Raw genomic sequence first — 19,824 nt, forward strand, 5'->3', positions numbered from 1 at the left:
AGTCTGGGTCATCACTTGCTCCACTGTGCTTCACTCTAAAAATATGTCCACATTTGGACAATAAACTATGTGTTTACCTTATCTATAGGTGATTCTGATGAGTAGCCACAATCAAGACCCCCTCTCAAGTGCTACTTCTCATATTTATGCTCCGTACTTACGGAGCTCATGCTAAAAACTTCCCTTCATACATTTACACATACATATGTATATAGAATATATGTGTACACATACATGTATGCACACACATATGTACACATACATACAAACATACAGACTTGCAATTTTTTAAAACTTAAATTTCACAGTAGAGAAATGATAAGCAAGTAGTGATGTCTTCAGTTCTGTGTCTTCTATTCTGTATAACAAAGTTTGGACCTAAATTTTTTTCAATCACTACAATTCTTGCAGAGTCTATGAAAGGACCTTCTTGCCCCATTGCATGAAACTGAATGCACAAATGGAGCTACTTTGGAATGTGTAGCACTTACCCCTAGTCATTTAAACAAAGCATCAGACCTAAAGGCAAAGAAATAGAATGCCAGTGTCTGGCTGTCTACCTCCCATACTGTTTACTCATTGCTTTGTGTCTAGCAAAGACAAGCATTAGCTGAAGCTTGAAATAACAAAATGAACCACATAACTGAAGCATAGGAGTAACAAAATTCCAGTCTAATGTTTGTGGACAGCTCTGTGGTTTCAAAATTGGATTTTTCACACATCCAGAGTTCCACCAACTGAATCTATAGATTGATGGCATAATCTATACAAATCAGAATAAGAATTCCTATTTTCCACCTTTTAAAGATGCGTTAATTGCTTTCTAAAAGCTAAGACCTCAGAGAAAAGTCAACATAATCAGTGCCTTATATATCTCTACATCTCTACCCCAAGCCCAGCCTGAGACCTGACTTGTGGTCAATAAATACTAGCTGAATTAATCTGAATAAATTAATAAACAAAACCACCACTGTTCTATGTCAGTAGTTCTCAACCAGGATAATTTTGCCTCCCAAGTGATATTTAGTAATATCTGCAGACATTTTTGGTTGTCACAAAGGGTAAGTGGTACTACCATCTAGCAGCTAAAGGCCTGGGATGTTGCCATATATTCCCCAGTGCACAGAACAGCCTCTAATAACACAAAATTATCCAGACCAAAATGCCAACAGTACTGAGTTTGAGAGATCCTGCTCATTATCCTAGATCTGGACTACTTCCAATATTTTTAACCTTAGTTATCAATTTAACAAAATAATTTTTCTTCTGTAAAACAAAAATAAAAACTGCTCATCCTCTTATTACTATTAAATAAAGACCAATGTTATTGACTTGGCAATCAGGACACTGACAAATTTTTTTATCTTTTCTACTCACCTTATTTCCAATTATCACTCCTCAGGTAGAACCCCTTGCAGTGGTGATTCTCTGTATCACGCTTACCAGCAGGGATTGTTAAAACACAGATTTCTGGGGCCCTTCTCCAGAGTCTGATTTTCAAGCCTGGGGTAAGGCCCAAGAATTCACATTTCTAACAAGTTTCCTGGTAATGCTGATGCTGCTGGCCCCAGCACCCCACTTTGAGAAACACTGGTCTACAGCAGTATGATTCATCTCTTCACAGATTCCCAAGATTACTGCACCTTCCCACCTTCCAGTTTATTTGTAATGAAGACCTTCTGCTTTCATTTGTAAATACAATCAGTCTTCATTATTCTCACATTCTCTATTTCCAAATTTACCCATTTGCTAAAATTTCTTTATAACCTCAAAATTAATACTCATGGTGATTTTATGGTCATTTGTGGACATGTAGAGAGTAACAAAAAATGTGAGTCACCCAATGCACACATTCTTAGCTGAGCTCGAACAAGGTGACACACTGCCTTCTTGTTTTGGCTCTGATACTGTAAACAAGTACACTTTTTACAGTCTATTTAGTGCCAGGCTTTTTTTTTTTTTTCTTTGCATTTTTATGTTTTTTGTTGGTAATTTTCTGATTGAAATGGCTCCCAAGTATAGGCTGAAATGCAGACCAGTGTTCCAAAGCCAAAGAAGGATGTGAGGTGCTTTTCAGAGAAAATGCATGTGTTAGATAAGCTTCATTCAGGCATGAATTACAGTGCTGTTGACTGTGAGTTCAATGTTAGTGAATAAACAATGTACATTAATTAAGGTACCTTTAAACAGAAACACACATGAAGCAAAATTATATATTGATGAGTTGACAAAAATGTGATCAGAGGCTCACAGGAACCTAATGCTGTTTCTCCCCTAGGAGCAATGGTTCAGTATTGACTAATCTTATGTTTGTAATTAATTTATAGAATAAGACTTCCACAAGTAATGTGAACCTGAGAATCAATTGTTTATGTTCCTCACCCACCTTCCCACTACTTTTTCCAACTGCTCTGTCTACATGGAGCTTCCTTTCTTTGTATTCAAATAGCTCCTTGTACTTTGAGGCACTTTAGGCAGTTAAAAAAACAAAAAACAAAACACCAAAGACAACAAACTCTGTTTTGCCAGAGCAAAAAAATTCTGCCTCAAAAATCCTGCTTTTATTTTGCAATGCCCTGCTGTGCTAGGTTTGTATTTTATCTTCATTTGGTTTCTCCTTTGTTAAGCATAGTGCTTGATAGAAAATATTAGTAAATTAATTAATTAATTTAAATACAAATAAGTTATCTTTGTGATGGGACACTGATTGCAATGTTAGCATGGATTAGTTTGCTTATTCTTTGGAACCTAATAAAGCCCTGAGGAAATAGGCCACCTTGTAAGTCAGTGTTAAGAAAGGATAAGTTACAAAATGATTTTTCTGTCAAAAGTCTAAACTGTTACATCCTTTCTCTCTCTCTCTCTCTCTCTCTCTCTCTCTCTCTCTCTCTCTGTGTGTGTGTGTGTGTGTGTGTGTGTGTGTGTGTGTTTATGGGTTTGAACCAATTAGTATGTTTTAACTAAATCAGGTATTTTTGAACCAGAGTATGTAAAAGAGAAAATAAAACATAATTTGTTGACATGTCAGAAAGGATTTAATACAGACATGACACTAATTGCTGAACAATGCACCTATTTCCATTCCCTCTTCTTATCCTCATTTTTGGCCTCAAGTTGAAAAGTCTCATAGGTGGATATTGCTTCCAGTAGAGGTCATGGTAATATATATTCCTGGGCCATGGGCAAGCTATGTGTGGGTCCCCTTCTATTACCTCCTGAAGATATTATGAAGGATTAGGTTATATTGGCAAAAGCCTAACAAGATGAATTTAAGGCCAACTACAGTTGACCTAGTAGGTATCTCAAAGCTCTAAAAATGTAGGTTATTTCTTCTTTGTTACCAATGTGAAGTGTTTTTTCTCTAGTCCGTCCCCCCCAAAACTCAGAGGCAGATGGGCATGGAGTTATCTTTTATTAACTTATTCCCATCTAAGACTGAAGCAGGAGATTCTAACAACTTTTTTTTCTTGAGGTGGGGCAGCACTCAGGAGGCTAGGGTCATGGCTGTGTACTAAACAGTTTGGAAGGATGTTGGTGAGACAGACTGAGGCAAACATGCTCAAGATCAAATAGGAAGACAAATTTACTGAATCAGAACATTATTCTGTCTTCACGGTGTTAATCAGTAAAAGACTGGCTTTTATTTTTTAATATGCTACATCTTTTAATGTGCTCTTTGAACACTGGATTTGGCATCTGTCTTTTCCAAAGAGAAAAATACCATCTGCAGATGAAAATTTTGTAATACACACAGAAACCTGATTCCTATTTTCTATTCCAGTCCCGAGTTTAGATATACATGAACAGACCTCTAAGAAATATTGACTACAGAATAGATTAGGAAAGGCCCAATGATTTGCAAGGACAGTGAACATATTAGAATCACCTAAGGTGCTTTTTCATCTTACTTCCTAAAGAAGACAGTGATGGGCATCGCTGTCTACCTCAGTGCCCATCTGTGCACTGGTGGGAGAGGCGCTATCCACAAAACTGAGGAAGAAAGCACCAGATCTACAAATCCAGAATTTAAAAGTAATGAAGGGACTAGTCTGATCTTTGAACTATTATTATAGATCCCACAAAGCCAAGGGATATGTCATGAAGCCATTGAAAGTTCTAAAGGGAACTAGTAAAAGAGAAATAAAGAAGCATCTGAAAAAATATGTTAAGAGAACAAACTTATGGGACTGTTTGGGCATTTTGATGGAAAATTATTCTTATGTAATACAACATATTTGAAGGAAATTTTTACTTTCTGGACTTGGTTTCCATGAGATGAATAACTGTATTCCAATAATCCAGTATTGTTCTATTCGCAGATGTAGATGATCAGCAAATATACATTGAGTGATTAAGGCCTTGCTATCCAGGATATAGCACTCCAAACCTGAATGCCTTCTGGGTAGTGTGTTAAAGCTCCAAGTCACTAGCAGACTACGATGAGGGTTGATGTTCTGAAAATTATTCTTGTCACAGTCTTACCTGTCGGCTGATGATGTGATGTTTATATGTGTGGGCAAAAAGGGGGAGCAGGTGTCTGTAATCATCTTGTCCTTTTGGTCTTTTGTTTTCTTAATCTGTCAATGGCAATTTGGTATGATGTGACCTTTTAAAGTACAGGACTGTGCCTGTCTTGTTCACCAGGGTCTGACATAGAATAGCTACTCAATAAATATTTGTTCAGTGAATGAGGAGCCCTTTAACAATTGGGAGCATGTATCTCTGCAGAGCAATAGACTCCGAACTCATTCTGAAGTCACTTCTGCTTCCTTGCCTCTTCAAATCCAGAAGAGACAGAACTCACAGAAAGAATTCTAAATCAAGTAAAAATCCCCCAGTGACTATAGAGCCTAGGATTAAATATAATTTTTTCAAGTTGTCTTCTAGGATTCTGAGTTATAGTTTCCACTCAGTATTTCCAATGGATGTTAAAAGACCAGGAAAAAAATGTAAAAAGACTGAGTCTATTTATAAATTACTTTTGTTGCTGCCCAGACATTGGTCAAAAATAGAACTTTCTATGATTTTATGAACTCTCCAACCTCCCTGTCCCCAACCCTGCTATCCTTCCCCTTGCCTAAGTCAGAGAATGGACTTATAGGGTTCTGTTGGTTACTAATCTCTGTGTAGCAATCCAGCACTTCAGTTTGTTTTTATGACACTAGTTTCTTGATGCCAAACAACCAATTCACCTGATATAACAAGTTCATTGAATATCTGTGGTTCTTTATATAAGCAGAAGTCAGGGCTATGAAGCTATTATATAATTTATATTTATGTCTTTTTTAAAAAATACTACTGTAGTGGATTGAATTATGTCCCCCCAAAACTCATTCAAGCTTCAATTGTGATCCCCAAGTTTTCTGTATTAGAAACTTAGCTCCCACTGCAACTGTTAAGAAAGTGGGAAATCCTATTATGGTAATCAAAAGGTAGAGCCTTGAAGAGGTGATTAAATTATAGGACCATGCAATAGTGAATGGATTAAAAATGGTAGTCAGGGGCATGGTTCTGAGAGTTTTAAAAGGAGATAGAAGAGAGTCTACCTCTCCCTCTGCTCTTTCTGCTTCCACCACCTTACAATGTGAGGCCCCTGGGTCACTATCACCACCAGAAGATGGACTTTGGACTTCCCAGCCTCAGAAACTGTAAGCAATAAATTTTATTTTCTTTATAAATCACCCGGTTTCAGGGATTTTGTTATAAGCAACAGAAACAGACTTATACAATCACTATTACATCTTTTTTTCCCTCGAATTAAAAGTGCTATGAAAATTAGAAAACACAAGTCAGTATCTTTTTAACTTCAAATAATTTTTTAAATAATTAGATCTCATTCAGGGCAACTGAATTCTTAAAATGATTATTCACTCAGACGGTAAGCTTTGTGAGACCTCTATTCTATTGGTTTTCTATAGTATTCAGCACCTAATATACTCATAATGTTGTGTACATAGTACATACTCAATAAATGTTTGCTGAGTTAACAAATAAATGCCCTGTATGATGCTTTTTCTTTCTCCATTGCTTCTTAGCTATAGACACAGCAGAACAAATTAGTTAGAAATGGTCCTTAAGACTTTCAAATCATAAGCAAAGCAGAGATTAGTTACTCAGTCTTGGAAAGAGCAGATGAGGGCTTTTCCAGCAACGGACATAGTAAGAAATATTTCCTGTGCCCTGAGCTGAAGAAGAGTTTAGGGCTGTGCTTGACTAGCAGTCATAGCAGTCACCACTGGAAAAGCTGTCAAAGCATGCTCACTGTAGTTGTTTATTTCACAGCTTTTTCCAATTACACAGAAAAAGTCTAGTGATGATAGAAGAGAATACAATTCTTCCTTCTACTGATTTTTGAAGGGTCAAACAATTTAAAAGTTGCTGCATTTGACAGACATGCCAAAAACATAGGGAACTTTTTTTATAAATTATTCAATGAAAGACTGTAGGTCTTATCTCATGCAAAATACGTTCTCTGGTCTATGTTTAGTCATCCAGCTAGGACACTATGCTACTGGTCTTTCCTTATTTCTTCATTTTTCCATAAGTCTGATGTGTGTCCCTTTTCTATTGGACCTTGTTTCCTGTTGGACTGTCAATACATAAATTAAATCAAGAAATTGGAAACACTTGAATCTTAGTGGAAAGTCTTCGGGGCTAAACAATATAATATATAATAAAATTCAAGTTTAGTCTGAATCACTTGAACAATAGGGAAGACTTAAATAAGTTAAGATGTATAAAATTAACTTTTAACTATAAAACACTGTACAGATATTCATTAGCATCATTGTTACACAACAGTCCAATAAATGAAGTGCAACTATGAACTGATGAGAATATTTCTTCATGCCACTTACAGAATATGTTTTATTTCTTTATGAAGATATCTCATGCAATGTCTTTTAAGTGATATTCATATATTAACAAGACAGTGTCCAGTGGGAAGAACTGGAATCAGAAGATCTGGTTTCTAATCTTGGCTACACTATTTGCTAGTTTTATATGGATGAATTATTTTTCCTTCTAAAGTTAAAGATTCTTTTATAAAATTGAGACAAAGATAATACTCATAATATTGCTGAAATACTGTGTGATGGTTGGAAACTCTAAGATTTTAAAGGAATCAGTCATTACAAAATGTCAGGTACTGTCACAAACTGGTGAGAAGTCAAGTCTCCACACCTCATCCCCTGCTCCAAACACCTTACACCCAGCGAGCAAGTTCCACTCTGGAGCCTAGTGTTAGTCAAACATGCGTGATGGCTGTACAGGTATAGTTGGATAACAACAATGGGAACCATATTTTATATACTCGTTATATGCTATTCAGTGAAAATTTTGTGTATTGTTTCATTTAATGTTCACTACATGCTTCAAAGGTACATATTATTTCATCACCTTACAAATGGAGAAATGCAGACCAAAAGAGGTAAAGTCAATTGACTAAGTTTATAGGCAATTTCTAGGAAGCAGAGAAAAAACTGAAGCCCAGGCTTATTGAGTTTAAAGTTCATGAAGTTAACTTGTATGCTCAGGGACTAAGCACTTAAGAGTGTTTACAGAGACCTACATATTTATTCTGGGCATCACACTTACATTGTCTAATATTTCAAGGCCATATCTCTAATGCATAATTTCCTCTTTATTTTTGTTTTGGTTTTAAATAATTATTCATTACTCTGAACCAATGACTTTGGAAAAATCGTAAGAAGAAATTGGGCTCCATGAGGATGTCTATAAAATGACTTGGTTGTGTCTTCCCCAGCTTTGATAGTTCTATAATTCTGTTAAGGGAATTTTGTAAGCACACTTTCTCTATCGATTTCTTTACTCTTTTTTCTTGGCTTCCCTTAACAGAATTATATGATCACAAAGAAAAAAGGTACACATGATCTCGTACTAACGAATTCCCCCAGTATGAGGGTTCTCCAGAGAAACAAAGTCAATAGGAGATAGATAGATAGGTAACCATCACACCCCCAGAATACAGTGCTTGATTGCTGAGAAATACCTCGGGGTATTCCTCAATAGCCATAGCAGTAGTATACCAATACCATAGTCTCCGGCTATGACTTTGAAAGCCTCAGGAAGAAGAGTGGTAATACGGCCTTGGACTTTGAAACATCAGTCAGTCTCTCTAACTTCTCTCCAGAGAACCAGAATAAGACCTCTCAGTGAGCTAACATTAAAGATCATTTACAATAACTCCTCAGTATTTAATAAAACATAAAAACAATATTAGATGATAAAATAGACACAGAGTAGTTGAAAGAAATCTGCTCTTTTCATAAAGATTATTTTAACTATTAAAATTTGGAGGTGCCCCATGGGGCTGGTGCTCTCAATAGGCTTGCCAGCACTGCCCTGTTCCTGCAGAATGACCACCCAAATCCAATCTGAGTCATAGGGGATCCAAGGCAGACATCTTGCATGAGCTGTCATTTGCTGCATTTTGCATTTTTACCTTCTTTTTAAAAATCTTTGTCTCTTTTTATTTAACAAATACTGTATGCTTTATGATTACAAACTGACATTTCTATAATTTATTTACTTATAATAAGTTACCAACATCATTAAAACCCACAAACTTACCTCATGCAGTAGTAAACACAGAATGTTGCATTCTAATTTTCTAAAAGAGAACAAAAAATGTTAATAAAATAATGATGCTTGTGGATGTCTCTAATATCAGCTGACTTGAAAAGGTAAACATCTTGGCCACAACTGATAATTGACATGTGTCTTATAAGAATGTGGAATTAAATTCCTTTCTCAAACCCTTTAAGTAATTATCCTCATTTCACTTTTAGGTAAAGGAACATCAGTGATTTTTTTCATCTGACTATTTCCTTGATTACTTTCTTATATAGAATGAAAATGACTATATAGGATGCAGAAATATTTGGATAGTTGTTGAAACTGCATCATAGAAAAAAGACTTAGTTACATTTCATGCTGAGAATATTGTCATATGTTCTGTACATTTTCTGCATATGGTAGGTATCATTTAGTCTGTGGGCATATATTTATTCATTCAATGTATTAAACATATTTATCAAGTGACCACTGTGTACTAAGCATCTAGGCTCTGGGGCTACAGCAGTGAACAAAACAGACAAAACCTACAAACCCCTGCCCTCAGGAGTTTATATTCTAGTATAATTTTTTGTGGTCCTTTGTGTCTGCATATGTCTCTACCCACACCCAGTCTAGGGAGAAGGCACAAGTCATTTGCTCTCTAGAACTTTATCTTATTAAACATGTGAAGTTAGAACCACTTTACCATTCTAAATGAAACAATGTATATCTCACAATACATTGTAAGATTTGCCATATGTACTATGTAAGAGCAAGAGGAACACTTACTAATAAACTGTGAATTTTAGAATGGAATATGAGAAAAGGAAAGATAATACCAAGATATGAAGAATATTTTTTGAAGCAAAGAGTGGCTGGGAATGAGAAAGGAAAAAATGTAATGAAATGCAGTGAGATTTGAAAAAGTTTGTTATCTGAATTTGATAAAGGGAGTGGAGAGATTTAAGGGGAGTAGTTTTAATGAAATACAACGGTGAATCAGAAATGTGATTTCAGTAACGTCATTTTGCCTTAATTAGAGGGGAGAAGGTCTAGACCTAGGGCTACTGATAGAGAATATGTTACAGTGATTCAGGCCAGAAATCACTAAGAATTTGTACAGATAGAAGAAAGAAATAAGTATTGGAGGTGGTGTTGAATTAGAATTATGTGTGGGAACAGTATGAGTAATCAAAGATAACTGAAAAAGTCGCTCACCTTAAGGACATAGTAGATAGTGGCATCTCCCACAATGTTGAAAAAGTTATATAGAAAAAAACGAATTCAATCTTTTAAAAATTTGTTTTTAACTTTAAGACAGCCAGGCATCATGGAGAAGTATGAGGTTTCACCAGAACATCAGAACTTTATGTTTTTTATAAGTTATAGTGAAAATGTTGAAATGCATTATAGAATAATTTTACTTCCTTATCTAGGATAGAAGCAGTTGACCATATTATTGACAGTATTTGTTGATACTTCAGTAGGTATAGTAAAATAAGTACGGACCTTTGCTTTTTACTCATGTCTCAGAAATAATTATATAACATATCTCTCAATATAATTCTAAATATGCACAATAAAGGGAATTATGATAATGGTTTTAACATTTACAGTTCAGTATTCCTTCTTTGAAATTTGGCTCAAGGGAATTAACTTAGAAGGAGTTTGGGTAAATTGCATTGTAATTTAAATAATATAAATAAATGTAATTATAATTTTTCAGTAACTAATGATAATTGCTTACTTTTTTCTAGAGCACTATATATAAGAATTCAGTTCAAACATTATCCAGTTGTTTACCAATAATAATGATCTCTAAGACCAACAATGATAAAATGACTCTGAATAATAGCTAACAATTGTTTAGTATTTACTGTGTATCTGCCATTGGGCTAAGTGCTTTATCTCATTAATTAATAGATACAGTATTGTTCCTGTTTTATGGAGTGAGATAGACAGGTTATTTATTGTGACCAGGTTTGCCTTAGAGCCAAGTTTTGAACCCAAGGATTTAAACCAATACATAAGCAATATGTGAGGTATTGAAATGGGGGGAAAAAAGAATTTTAAAAAAGTTGAGTTGTCTACATTTCAAATTGTTTTCTCGTGGAAATGTTTCACTGATCTATATAACAAGCATGCCAGGTAGACGGGTGTTAGTATCTCTCTTTCAAGCCAAAAACTTGGCTCAGGAAGATTAATGAAGTGTAAAAGTCAAAACTGTTATGTCAAAGAGTCAGAATTTAAACACTCTTTGTTTTATTTTTTAATTTTTAAATTATATTGGCTTTTTTGGAAGAAGAAAGACCTAAGCTGTACTTAAAGCTAGACTCTTGGAGTTTATCATGCTTAAAAATTACTTGGGGAATTGATTTGAAATGAAGATACCTGAGTCCAAATCTCAGAATCCCAAATCCCAGGTGATTCTGATGAAGGCGGGTCTCCATTTGCCTTTTGACAAAATGCCACCTCACAGGTAGAACTTAAAGTGTGCTGAGATGAGGGGAGGGTTGCATTCGACTGAAGGCACCAAAGTGGAAAACGTAAGGCAGGTAGAAGAAATCAGAAAAGCTGATGGAGCAGAGGTTTTGCAGAGGTGAGAATGAAATATATAGTGGAAAACAGGCTGGAATGAGTTTATGGAAATCCAGATTGCAAGCTCCCATTCCTATCTCAAATATCTGTACCTCATTCTTGGGCTTGGGAAGGACTTAAAGGGTTTCAAGCAGGCGAGTGCATTATGATGATTAAAACTAATAATGGTATGAATAATGACTTATAAAGGCAATTTAAAATTGTGCAGATTTAAGGGAGATGTTATGAAACTGAATCAGAATTTTACGAATAGTAGTGTATGGAATGGAAAAGACATAATCAAGCCTCCTAGTTGACTAATCAAAATTATGTACAGAAAAAGTAGAAAACCAGATATAATGAGCTTTTAAGTCTGTGTTGCTGAGTTTATGCTCCTGAGGGAAAGATATTTGAAAATCATTTGCATATTATTTCACATTTCTGAAAAATACGAACAACAACTATTTCTTTTCACTTTATTTTTTAAATGTGTTTGTTGTTGTTTTAGGTTGTACCTATTTTTAAGTTTATGATGTCTGTGAGGCCTGGCAGATATCTACCTTGCCAATTGCAAGCTCATATTCATACCTTTAAAAAAAGAATTTAAAAAACTTGAGTTGTATAAATTCCATACCTAACCTAGTATTACATACATATTGGTTCAAATTCTTGGGTTCAAAATTTAGCTCCAATGCAAACCAGTTCACAATAAATAAGCTGACCATACCTTTGTATCTCAATCCATAAAAGTTATTTATTTGGATTTATTTAGTCAGTTATTTGGATTCTCTGATCTGAATGAGCTCTGGTGAGGCCTACAGAAAACAGGTATTCATGGGGTAAAATAAGGGTATGAGCTGGAGGGAGAAGGGTCTTGGCAAGCTATGCCTCTCATAGTCTGATCAAGTGCAACCAATAGATAGGGACTTCTTAGTGAAGTAAAAGGAAGAACAGCAGACTTTGGCGAGGTTTAGGTGCAATTATTGGTTTCCTCTTTATAAAAACTGTTCCTGACAAATGCATGTGGACAAGAGATCATTGGGAAGACAAAGAGCATGCTGGGGCTACCCACAGCAATAAGAAATTGCTGGCAGGAAGATCAGCAAATTAATTAATTTATTTTTACTATTTCTATGTATTTATCTTTTACTATTTCAGAATATTTAGTATTTTGAAAGGAGAGAAATATTTATATTAAAAATTTGTGAGCTTTCAAAAAAAGAATGCCTTTTCGCATTTAATAAAAATAAACTAGAGACTCTGTGAGATAAATTGGACTTTACCAGAGCCATTATTTTTTTCTTCCTAATTGACTACACTAAGTTGAACATTTCTGACTTCATTATGCATACTTCTGAGGGAGCCATCAGACAGGTCAATGGTCCTCAAACTTTCCACACATTAGAATCTCCTGCGGAGCTTTAAAAATGCCAGGGCCACACCCCGGGAGAACCTGATTTAATTAGTCTGAGCTAGATTTAGACCACGGATTTTTCTTTTTTCTTAAGTTACCAGTTGATTTTAATATGCAGCCAGGGTTGAAAACCACTGAGATAGATAAATGTCAGGACTTCAGTGCTCACTGACACAAAACCATGTTTTTCATAGAACCAGTGACTCCTCCAGGTATTAAGCAAAATGCATACTAAGGGTAGAAAAATTTGGAAAAGGACCTGGATTAGAATTTTTTTATTATTTGTAGGGTTCTGTTGGTTTGATATAGTCATGAGAAAAGAGAAAGCTTGGCTTGCAGTACATTAGGCCTAGGCAACAGCACTTAATTTCCTTCTAGGGGAGGAAAATATCCTAATTTCGGTGTCTTTTATACTCCAAGTCTGCCTTACAGGAATATTTATATCTCTTCCTCTATAAAAAAGGAAATCTCAAAATTCCAGTGAAATTTTTTTAAAACCATTTTTATTTTAAAATGCATATAGCATGAAAACGAATGTGAAAACATACGTGAAAAAAAGAAAATTCTTGTGTAAACACCATCCAGGTAGAGATACAATATAAACAGCATCACAGAACCCTTTCATGTGCCTTCTCTCGATCATTACACCAATATCCTGACTCTTATGATAATACTTATTTTCTTTTATAATTGTAAAAAAAAAACTAAGAAAGCATTACTAAACATTATAGTTTTGCTAAAAATTTTAATTAAAAAAATTATACAGATGGAATCTTACAGTATGCACTCTTTCATGTCTGGCTTCCTTCAAATGTCATTATGCTTGTTTGAGTGAACACATTGGTTCATTCTTTCTTGTTTCTATAAAATATTTTATTTTTAATACATTGTAATATGTGTCCCTTTGCTGTTAATATAAGTATGAGATAGTTCTATTATTTTCCATTACCAAAAATAGTGCCAATAAATTATTGTTCCTATCTCTCACTACACATTTCTTGAGGAGTGTATAAGATGAAGCTGCTGGGAAGGTAAGAGTAATTCTAACTTAGCATATAATAACAAATTGCTTTCCAAATTTCTTGTACCAATTTATACTCCTACAAGCAATACATGAGCATTCCTGCTACTCTACATCATAAATCTGCAAACTATGGCTCACTAGCTAAATCCAGCCTGGCAGCAATATTTAAAAATGAGGGGTTTTTTGGAACACAGCCATGCCTGTTCATTTATCTGTTGTCTATGGCTGTTTTCGCGGTAGAACAGCAAGAGTTGAATACACATGTCCCCAAGTTGCAATAGTTTGACTTAATGATTTTTCTACCTTACCATGGTGTGAATATGATGCCCACTCAGTAGAAACTGTACTTCGAGTACCCATACTACCATTCTGTTTTCACTTCCTGAAAATTATCCAATAAGTTACATGATATATTCAACATTTATTATGAAATAAGCTTTGTGTTAGATGATTATGCTCAACTGTAGGATAATGTAAGTGTTCTGAGCATGTTTAACATAGGCTAGGCTAATCTACGATGTTCGGTAGGTTTGCTGTATTAAATGCATTTTCAACTTACAATATTTTCAGTTCGCATCAGGATGTAGCTCCATCTTACGTCAAGGAGAGTTGCTACTTGTACCAGAGAACAAATAGCCTACAATACCTAGCATACTTACTATCCATTCCTTTATAGAAAAAGTTTGCCAACCCCTGCTCTACAGCTGAGCTCACTCTTGGTGCTGTCAGGCTTTTCCATTTTTGCATTTCTGGTGGATATGTCGTAGAATTTTCTAGTGGTCTGTTTGCATTTTCTTGATTACTAGTGATGTTGAACAACTTTTCATATATTTCATACAGCCATTTGGATATCTCCCTTGTGTGAAGTGTCTTGATCATTTTTCTGTTGCATTTCTGTAATTTTCTTATTGAGTTCTCTATAAAATACGATTTTGAGCCCCACAAAGATACTATTTTCTCCCACTTTATGGCTTGCTTTTTTGTTCTCCTAATGATGTCTTTTGATGAACAGAAATTCCTAAATTTTAACACAGTCAAATTTACCAGATTTTACTTTCTTTTTTTTTCCGTGACCGACACTCAGCCAGTGAGTGCACCGGTCATTCGAACCCGCGGCGGAAGCGTCGCCGCGCTCCCAGCGCAGCACTCTACCGAGTGCGCCACGGGCTCGGCCCAGATTTTACTTTCAATTATAGCATTTTGTGTCCTGTTTAAGAAATAATTCTATATTCTAAATAACAAGTACTCTTCTATACTCCTAAATAATAGATGCTCTGCTATAAATGTTTCCAGAGGACATTCATCAATGTCTGGAGACGTGTTTGGTTGTCACAACCGAGAGTGTGCTACTAGCATTCAGTGTGTAGATATCAGGGATGCTGCTAAAAATCAAAAAATGTAAAAATACAATGCAAAGGACAGCCCCTCAGACAAAGAATTAGGCAGGCCCAAAATATCAACAGCACTACTTTTGAGAACTCTGGTACCAAAAGATTTACAGACTTACATTTCACATTATGACCTATAATCTAACAAGAAATTGATTTAATGAATAGTGTAAAGTAGTGGTTCACAATGGTATGAAGTTGAATGGTTTTTCCATATGCATGTCTGATTGTCCCAGCACTATTTACTAAAACACTGTCCTTTCCCATCACATCTGCTTTGTGATAAGTCAAGTGTCCACGTATAGAAAATTCTCTAGGATTTCCATGCTATTCTATTGGTCCATTTGTTCATCCTTGTACCAAACACCCTTTCTTAAATATTATAAACTTACAGTAAGTCCTCTCAACACATGCTTTCTCTTCAAGAATGGCTGGACCATTCATGGCCCATGTGTTTCTTTGTAAGTTATAGAATCAGCTTGTTAAATTTTTGCAAAATAATCTCATTTTTATATTAGAATTAACATCAATTCTGTAGATTTATTGGAAGAAAATAGACATTTTTAAAATGTTGAATCCTTAAATTAATAAATATATAGCATATCTGTCAATTTATGTAGGTAATATTTTTTTTTCCACTTTTATATTTTTCTTTTGTGTAGTCTACACTTCCATTTTCATATTTTTATGCATATTTTACATTTTGATGCTATCATAAATGTTATCTTCTTTAAGATTCCATTTTCCAATTACTTATTTATATGTAGACATATTAATTTGATTTTTTGTGTATTGATCTTAAATCTAGCAACATTTCTAAATATACTTACTAATTCTAAAATTTATATGTAGATCATCATTTTGGATATTATACATTCATAGTCATATTGTCTCTGAAAAGCCAGTGTTTCTTTTTCTCTCTCTTTACAAGTCTAGTACCTTTTATTTCCTTTTACCCCCCTTCTTTCACTGGTTAGGAATTATTCTCAAAAATTATTTTAGTCAAACATATTTTACCAGTGTATACCCTGCCAAAAGTATTGTAGTGGCAATGATTATAGAAATAAATTTTTCTGAACAAATAATTTTTTTAATCTAACAAATATTTAATAAGTATCAACCACATGCTAAGAATTTTGCTGGACACCAGTGAAACTGCAGTGAACATGTCATGACACTGTGACTCAGGGAATTTAAATTATGATGGGAGGAGATATGCCCAAAACAAATAAATTGGAAAAATAAATTGCTTCATTCTGTACATGATCTTCTGACTTAATCTTTGGTTTACTAGTTCTCATTTCAATTGTGTATAGTCTGCTGTTAAACACATCCTTTGAGTTCTTAAGTTAACTAACCATCAAGAATTTCAGTTTGATTTTCTTCAACTCTATTTGTCCTTTCTTGTATAGTCTCCATTTTGTTGCCAAAATTCTTAATCCTGTATTTTATTTCTTGAGTTATCTTAAGGTCTATATAAGTTAACTACAATATCTAGAGCACCTATGGGTGTGTTTTTGTTTTTTATTATTTCTATTGATTCTAGTTTTCCTCCTTGTGTATCTGGTTGTTTTAAAATATGTATCAGACATGTGTCTGAAAATATTTTGTAGAAATAAGTTGAGTCCTAGGATGATTTTATCATCCTCCATAGAGAGTTTACATTTGATTCTGTTAGTTGCTGGGGATACTAGCAATCCTGGATCATGTTTATCCATTTCCAGGAATGCGGGTCACTGGGAGGTAAGTTGTTGTTCCTAGAACAACAACTCATGATTAACTCTTAGTTTTAGGGGGAGATCCTCTGGGGTCCTAATCCAAAAGATGGAGAGCTCACCAAGGAACATTTCTTGTTGACCCTGAGCATCATTCGCTGTGACCTAACCAAGAGAAGCTGCCAAAATTTACTGTCAGCAACTTTCTCAGGAATCAGTAAATACCACCAGAGAAATAGTGGCACCATCTCTCTAAAATTCTCTCTCTCCAGATCTTAACCCAATAATCCATCCCTATCTTGTCAGACCTCCAATTCCATCAGATGCTTTTATAATTTATTCTGTTTTTCTTCTGGAAGTACTCAGTAGGAGAGTAGGCTAGAATTACTTAATTCACTATTAGTGGAAGAAAAGTCTTCACAAATTATTTTTTTATGTAAAAAGACTAAAGACCAATGGGATTAAAAATTTTTCAAAAAGCTCATTTTCTGAATATTTTATGTATACTTTTGGAAATGTATAAACTATGTGTATATATACATATTTTTGACTTTGTTAAGTTTACATTGATTTAAATTTAAATTTAAGATAGGTTTACTTTTTTACCATAGAATTAAAATGTAAATCTTTTATCTTCAATTTACTAAGAAATATGTTCTTTTCATTAATTTTATTCCCAAATGAAATATACCTAGTACAGAAAAATCACTTACTCTATATCTTCCCACTGCAATGCTAACTAACACCATGCAGCCCAGAATTATGTCTTTCCTGTTGACCCTCATACCCCAGTACCCAGTGAAATGTCTGGTCACATTGGACAATCAAATGAATATTTGTTAAATAAATGAATGCTGTGTTTAAACTATTTGCTTCTATAATCACGTCTACTGTAATTCTTCTGACAGCTTGTGTGCTATGTGAAAATGGATGATAATCATACTGGAAGAATTTTCTAGCATAAATTAGAAACACAGTTGAGTGTAAGGATGTTTTTCATGATTTGCTGGGTTCTAAACTGATACAAATATATTTCTTTAGCCTAAGTTTTTCAAAGTATGGTAAAAACACAGATAATCTCAATGATACTTGGATTCTTCAGAGGAAATGACGAAAGTGTTTTCAGGAAATCTGTGGATGGTTATCCGGAGTCTAGAGAAATGGCATACAGTTCTTGTGGGGCAATTTTCAGTACTTAGAAATTAAAATTTCTTCCTTTTCCAGATATGTAGGAAGAAATAGTTATTTTTAAAGACTCAATAGAAAGCTGTTTCTGTTGGTGATATATAGAAAGTCTTATAAATACACACTACCAAGATAAATATAGAAATATTTTTCATTATTCTAAAATATTAAGATACACAAGCTAGTTATCCCACTAGTGAAGTAGCATGGGATCTCTTTGAAATATTGTTTTAAATCCAGATAACATCAAGGTTAATACATTTTACAGTGCCAGGGCTGAGTAATCTAAGACATAGTAGAACAAAACAACAACAAAAAGAATTTAGTAACACTACTACATTATTAGGGTTTTGAAAGAAATTCTAGCTGTCTAAAATTACTGAGTATTTTTATTAAATTAAGTATAAAGTAAGCCAGACTTAAATTAGCTGGATTCAGTGTAAACCTGTACCCTTTACCCCATTTATTCATTACTGCCATACAGTGTGAGTGTGAGTGTGAGTGTGTGTGTGTGTGTGTGTGATCTATACAAATAGTTTTTTTCTTAAAGATTTTTTTAAAGGAATATGCAGTAAACCACACATACTTAAAGTACACAATTTGACGTTTTGACATATGTAGATATGTAAGAAACAATCACCACAATCAAGATAATGAATATGTCCATCACCACTGAAAAGTTTCTACATACTCCTTTGTAATGCTTTACTCCTGCCCCTCCCTACACCACCTGAGCTGTTCCAAGGCAATCTTCAATCTTCTTTCTGTCACCGTAAATTAGTTGGCATTTTTCATAATGTTAGTTAAATTGATTATACAGTGCATACTCTTTTTTCCCGACTTCATTGATGCAGCATATTTATTTTGAAATTTATCCATGTTGCAGCATATGCTAATAGTTTATTTCTTTTTTATTTCTAATTTGAATTCCACTGTATGGATTTACAACAATTTGTTTACCTATTCACCTACTGATGCACAGTTGGGTGGTTTCCATATTGAAATTATATGTCCATACAAAGACTTGTAGATAAAGCAGTTAAAAATTGTGCAGAAGTCTTTGTATGAACATAAGCTTTCATATCTCCTAGATGAATTCCTAGGAGTGAAATGGCTTGATCATATGAGTTACTGCATGTTCAATATTTAATGAAATTGCCAAGTAGTTTTGCAAAATGGTTTTATCATTTTACATTTTCATCAGCAGTATCTGATAATTAGATTTCTTCTACATCTTTGCCAAAACTTGTTATGGTTGGTCTTTTTCATTTTAGCCATTCTAATAGGTATGTAGTGCTATATCACTGTGGTTTTAATATGGATTTTTCTTTTCATGTGCTATTTGCCTTCCGTATATCTTCTTGTATGAAGCCTCTGTTCAAATATTTTGCCCAATTTTTATTCTTTTTTTCTCATTATTGAAATTTTTTTGAGAAATACTTGAGAATTAATGAGAAATTCTCATTATTGAGAATTTTTATTATTATTTGCTCTTTATCTCATTTACTTAGGTCATCTTAAATTTCTCTCAGCAATGTTTTGTACCTCTAAGTATATAGCTCTTTCACATCATTTGTCAGTTTGCCCCTATGAATTTCACATTTTTGATCATACTGTAAAGGTAATTTTTAATTCTATACCTGATTGTTCATTGCTAATATATAGGAATTCAGTTGATTTTTTTTTTAGAATTGACATTATATCCTACAATCATACTAAACTCACTTATAGATCTAGTAACTCTTTTTGCAGATCCATAGGATTTTCTGCATGGATAGATCATGACATCTAAAAAAGAGTCTTACTTTTTCTGAAATCTGCATGCATTGTTGTTTGTTTGTTTTATTTCATTGCACTGGCTAAAACCTCAGTACAATGTTAAATAAAAGTGCTGATAGTAGATGTCCTTGTCTTGTTCCTGATCTTAGGGAAAAAGCACCCAAT

At 34.2% G+C, this 19,824-nt stretch overlaps 1 protein-coding gene across 1 annotated transcript in view; it reads left to right on the top strand.

Moving 5' to 3' along the window:
- Positions 1 to 19,824, top strand: part of NKAIN2 (sodium/potassium transporting ATPase interacting 2) — a 560,600-nt gene that overhangs the window by 125,005 nt on the left and 415,771 nt on the right. The window lies entirely within an intron of this gene.

Source organism: Cynocephalus volans, chromosome 5 (genome assembly GCF_027409185.1).
Source record: "Cynocephalus volans isolate mCynVol1 chromosome 5, mCynVol1.pri, whole genome shotgun sequence".
NCBI lineage: Eukaryota > Metazoa > Chordata > Mammalia > Dermoptera > Cynocephalidae > Cynocephalus > Cynocephalus volans.